The sequence below is a fragment of the Protopterus annectens genome, chromosome 3.part0 (assembly GCF_019279795.1).
Source record: "Protopterus annectens isolate FY-2018-M chromosome 3.part0, PAN1.0, whole genome shotgun sequence".
NCBI lineage: Eukaryota > Metazoa > Chordata > Ceratodontiformes > Protopteridae > Protopterus > Protopterus annectens.
The window spans coordinates 196245135-196251134 of record NC_056731.1 but is presented as its reverse complement, the minus strand read 5'-3'; the positions used below and the strand labels follow the sequence as shown (position 1 = coordinate 196251134).

The window sequence follows — 6000 nt, the reverse complement described above, 5'->3', positions numbered from 1 at the left end:
TAATAGCTGGGGTGGGTACGTTTAATTATATTTTTGAAGGGATGGTTGTGAGTGAGCGTGGAGTTAAAGTTAGAACTAAATATGTCCACTAACAGGTTTGCTATATTGCCAGGCTCAGTAAATGTGACACCATTAACCAAAAGTTCAGCACATTGCTGTGGCTGCCCTCCCATTTCTGACAAGCTGTAGAAGGCCTTATGGTTATCTTTCACCTGTGAGGTTATCCTAACCTCAAAGTTGGCTTTGCTTGACCTAATTAACCCTCTTAGTTGCCTATTTATTTTGATGAGAGAGTTTTTATCTTAATGGGAATTACCTTTCATTTTGTCATATTTCCTATTTAATTTTGGATGCCACCAGGGTGATTTGTTTCTAGGGCTAGTGATAGGCTTACTTTTGGTAGGTACAGCAATCTCTAAGCAGCCATGCCATGTTTGTACAGAGTTTCTGAGAACAATACAGCCCATGTGGACCATTTTAAGCCTAGCCACTTATCCCATCTGAAAATCATACCCTGCATTTTGTGTCTGTAAGGTAAATACCTAAATCATTATGTCAAGTGTTCTCTGGGTTTGGAGGGGCACTGAATTTTGACAATCTATCACTTAATAAAAGGTATTTTTTTCTTGGAATAGCTCCTGTTACTGGGTTTAATGGGATTACAGAATTTTTAAGGACAGGATGAGACACTGGGGGTGGGGGGTGGGGTGCAGCATTATGCCATATTTGTAAGCACTTGGTCCAGTATGCTGCAGCCTCTAGTACACATATTCACATATTTGGTCAAGGATGTTTGTATTTATGAAGTCCAGGAATCTCTGTACCTGTAGATTTGAGGCCGTGTAAGATTCCCAGTCTATAGACAGGTGAAGTGTCCCATGAGTAGGGTGTTAGGTTGGATGTTAAGTGTCTCCAGTAGGGCTGAGGATGTACCGTGAACTTCTTGAGACATGGGGGTGACCAACAACTGGCTAGAATATGGTACTGGATTTTGTCTATCATGATCTGCACATGGAGGAACTCTAGTGTGTCATCCTGTTTGACCATCCTAGAGGTATGCTTGTTATTGGTGTACATTGAGCCATCTCCTCCTTTAGCCCTTTTCTGTGCAGCTACTGGTCTAAAAGTGTGGAAGGCACAGAAACCTTGTACTGCCGGGGTACTCTTTGCTGTTCTAAATCATGTTTCAGTAACTTCACAGATGTCTTCATTCTTGAGCACTGAGTGGTAACACCATGAGGTTCAGTCAAGTTAATTTAGTGTCAGCTTGAGACACTCTGTAATGTTGACTATTTCCAGCACTTTCAGCTTGGATTGCTGTTTAAGTTGATTTACTGCATTTCCAGGCTCCTTCAATGATTTAAAGTTAGAAGGGTTAGGTCTGCACTCTAGCAGCAGGGAAGAGTAGCTTGGTCTTCTTCTGTGCCAAAACAAATTATAGAGAGAACCTTAGAATGTGTGTACTGTGATGGTCAGTGGACTATTTAACATGTTTACTGGTTTTCTGAGCCTGTACAAAGTTGACACATTTGCTTGAGGCTTGGTAAAGAACAGCAGTTAATAGTGCCCTGTATTGACACAAGCACTTAGAAATGAAATTTCCCCAATAAAACTACCTCAAAAATTTCCTTGCTACATAGTTGCACAAAGAGCAACTAGTCTGCATGTTGAACAGCACCGCCCCACAAGTTTAGTCTTAGATTTGATTCTTGCCAAAGCTTGCCAGTTGTAAATCACTCTTGTACCATCTCCTTGTAGATCACATAATAAGGATCTGTAACAATGGATATGCACTTTCCTACTATCTCTGCAGCCAGTTTGGTGGATATGAGCATCGTGAAGCAATGTAACAATTGTCTCATGTTTACCGACAACCATACAATTCTTAAATAAACTGATACAGTATGTGAGAATTTGTAGCTACACAATGTCACTGGAAGCAAGGCTCTCTCAGACATGTGCTGAGGCTCTTAGCCGTAATCTTCCTAAACCCCAAAGGCCACCCTGGTATTGCACTTTAAGTATCCTCAGCAAACGCAAAAGCATTCTACCAAAACAAGATTCACCACGACAGATACTACCATATCACACAGCATTTCAGCTTCTAAGTTCATAAGACAAACCACCACAAAACCCAATATTTTGGTCTGACAAGACTCCATTATGAGGCATACAGATGTCTCACTCACCAGGATGAGTAAGGAGAGAGTAACTGTCAGAGCACAGGATCCATCAGATCATGTATGGACTCAGGCCATTGATCCACAAGTACCAGTATGACTCAGTCATAGTCCACGTGGTTGTAAATAACTGGAGATGTGCCTCACTGGAATATAGGAAGAGAAATATGATAGAGCTCTCAGACTGTGTGCCCGAAGCTGATATAAGTCTAGCACTGAGCACCATTCTCCAAGTATGAGACCTCAATATGAACAGAAGACAATTGACCTTAATAATTGGCTTAGTTTCTGGTGTTGTTGGAGGGATGTAAAATATTTGTCAGCCTGGGAGGATAAGGATGACAAATCATACTGCCTTGTCAGAGATGGTCTGCACCTGTCTTTTCTATGCTTTTGAATATTGGTTAAAATATTGTCCACCCCCATATTGCCTTTTTTAGGCACTGCCAACCTGATAAACCTTCTGACATCACAAAACTAACCCAAGAAAATCTAAAGGTGTTACTGCTCAATGTCAGGAGTCTAAACAGGAAACTGCACTCCCTGCAATCTCTCCTTGCCCGGGAGAATATAGATGTCTGTGCAGTTACTGAGGCATGGTTTAGAGCAAGACTATAATACCTTCCACACATTGAGACCAGCTACTGCATAGGAAGGATCAAAAGACGGGGTGTCTTGATTCACACAAAAACACAAACACCTCAAGGCTAGTCAAACAGTATGGCATGCTTGAGCTTCTTCACATCCAAATTACCACAGGAAAAAATCCCATACCACATCCCTGCAAGCTATAGGTCCCCTCTATGACCCAGGATCCCCCAAAACACATATTTAAACTCCCCATTCAACCCAAGACCATATTGAATGGCAACTTTAACTACGTCCTATAACTGGGGATCATTTCAGACCCCAAACATGTAGGCACACAGATTCCTGAATTTTGTAGACACAAACAATCTGAACTAGCTAGTCTGTATGACCAACTAAGGGCACTAAGATCCTTGACCTGGATCTCACAAACATGGGAGAACATTCCCCCTGTGTAATGTCCTCACAGGTTATTTTGGACCATAAAGCTGCCTCCTTTTTTAAATAAAAATAAAACTTAGGACCTCAACTAACCTTCGAACATTTAGGAATTATACAAAAGCAATTTTCCTAAGATTGACACCCTAGCAATATTTCAGCCCCTCTAAAGCCTAGGAATACCACTACCTACACAGAATTATACATGAAAACACTGTATAATCATTTTAATGGTTACATAGATCAAACCTGCACCTACCCGGAATGAGTTAAGTCACCGTGGTGAGATACCAGTATCAACAGACTGCAAAAGAAAAGGAAGAAAATCATGGTGAAAACTGCAAGGCCCAGGAAGGTAAGAACTCTCTCATCAATGTAAACAAGAAACTCTGTGTGTGTGTGTGTGTGTGGGGGGGGGGGGGGAGCTAATTAAGTAATCCATTGCCAAAGACAAAACCAAGTTTGAAGTAAGAACAGCCTCCTGGGCTAAAGACAATCACAAGGCATTCTTCAGCTATGTCCACAATGTGAAAGGCAATGTACAACAATGTAATGAACTAATTGTAAATGGAGTCAGTTACAGTGAGCAAGAAGATATATCAAATCTACTAGCAGACAAATTTAGCTCCAATATTATACCCCTCTTCCTCTTAACACCCCTAAGTAAATACCCTCAATCACAACTCCCTCAACTATAACTAGGGACTCTCCCAGTCATCAACTATACTCTCCTTGACTATAACTTACTGCCCTCTCCCAGGTCTAGATGATCACTGCATCAATAGGCCACAATAATACCCCAGGATGCCTCATTAACAGCATGACATATGACAGATTGGGACCACTAAAATCACTACTTAATCACTGCCCCCAGACAGGCTTTATGCCAAGTGAATGGAGGATCAGCTGTTATCTTTCTGCAAAAGGGTGGGCCATCTATAGACCCAGATAACTACAGATCCATAACTCTGACTATTCTCATATGCAAAGCCATGAAAAGAATTATCACTGAAATAAGAAACCTTCAGACATCAGATGCAGTCACAGAACCACTCCCAAAGACAAAAATATCATTCAAGAATGCCTGACACAGACTAATATTTGGTGCCAGAGATGCTAAAACTCAATGACAAGAAATGCTTAACAGTGTCTTTTTAGAAGATTGCTAACCCCCTGGAAACTACTATGTTGATAACACATATCTAACAGTGGACCCAGTCATCAGGGATTTGGGAACACATGTGGACAGCTGCCTGGCCTTTGACTATCATGTGTCTATGGTAGTAAAGAAATCATTCTATGTTGCACAACTTACAAGCAATAATGTGGCATCAAGGTCCAAGGATGTAACTGATTTGTCATACTCGGCCCTCATCAGTCCAGTCATTGAGTACAATGCCCTTTTTGGTACATATCTGAACAGGCATATGTAACAACTGGAGTATACACAGAGGTTCCTCACAAAAAGAATACAGGATGTAAATAGCATGTCCTACATGGACCATTTCAAAGCCCTATCCCTGTACTCAGTTTTCAATGGACTGCTGAAAGACAATCTATGCCTTGGCCTAAAAAGCATCATCTAATCCCTCTCTGATGGACCTGTTGCACATGCACAAAACAAACAGCATCAGAGGTACATGACCTAGGGACCTAAACCTTGTCTGCAACATAATTAGGACATGCTGAAGCTCAGGTATGTGTCTCAAAGATTACTTCTTCTCTGGAAGAGGCTTCCCATCCATGTGAAGCAGAGTTCTTCCCTAACCCAGTTCAAGCGCAACTTGGAGCTGTGGACAGGGAATCTGAAATTTATCCCTGGTCAGGCAGCCTGTAAATGCCTGTCCACTCATGCCCAAGCCTATGTATACCCCTTAAAGTGACCCTAGAGTATCATAATTTGTCAAATAGATTTGGGAAGCATGGATAAGCTTAAAAAGGCCCCCTGAGGACATTAGCCTAGTAATCACTATGAACCAATCACTGATAACAGAAAACATATGGGCATTAGTAGGGGATGGTGGCAATACTCTTAGGAATGACTTAAGGATAACCAAGTGGGCTACAAGGTGCTAGAAGCACAGCCAGATCATGGTCAAATGGGGCTCTAGGCAGGGTAATGGACTGTCCCCCCATAGCAGCCTCTCCTAGCAGCCATTCCAGTATCCCATACTTGGCTATTTCTCCCCAGTTACCAAGAACACTATTCAAACCTGGCAGTGTACATACTATTTTCTTCTTTACCTCTACAGTGACTACAAATATTTGGATTTAATTTAAAACGTCTATTTCAAATTTTATTGCACAAACACTGATAGCCATTTGATAAACAAAACAATACAGTCTCACAATGAAAACAGACTTAGCATGAGAAGTAAACTTATTTGTCCTTGAAACTCACAGTTACTGAAAAGGCATTGAAACCCACATTGCATTAATGCATCTGGCCAGCGGCAGACTAAGTTTATCTTTGGGCTGTTTTCAAACTATAGGCCCCTTGCACACATGTTTAGGACCCGGCAAACATGCATCTTCACCTTCCTGACTGTATTAAACTACATTTTTTGTATAATACAGCACCACTTGTTAGTGTGTGTTAAATTTGCAGCTTTGAACATTTTTCCAGTAAGCAATGGAACAAAACATATGAACCAATAATGACAAAACTACCCATTTCAGAACAATCAACCACAAAAGTCCACTCAAGCTTCTGTCATTACAATCCACTAATACCAGCATATATGCACAATCTCTGCAGAAGTAAAAGTAATCTGAATAATTCCACGTTAAAGTG

At 41.1% G+C, this 6000-nt stretch overlaps 1 protein-coding gene across 10 annotated transcripts in view; it reads right to left on the bottom strand.

Annotated features, from left to right (window-relative positions):
• The window catches only part of DIP2C (disco interacting protein 2 homolog C), a 2757794-nt gene that overhangs the window by 139654 nt on the left and 2612140 nt on the right, over positions 1-6000 (bottom strand). The window lies entirely within an intron of this gene.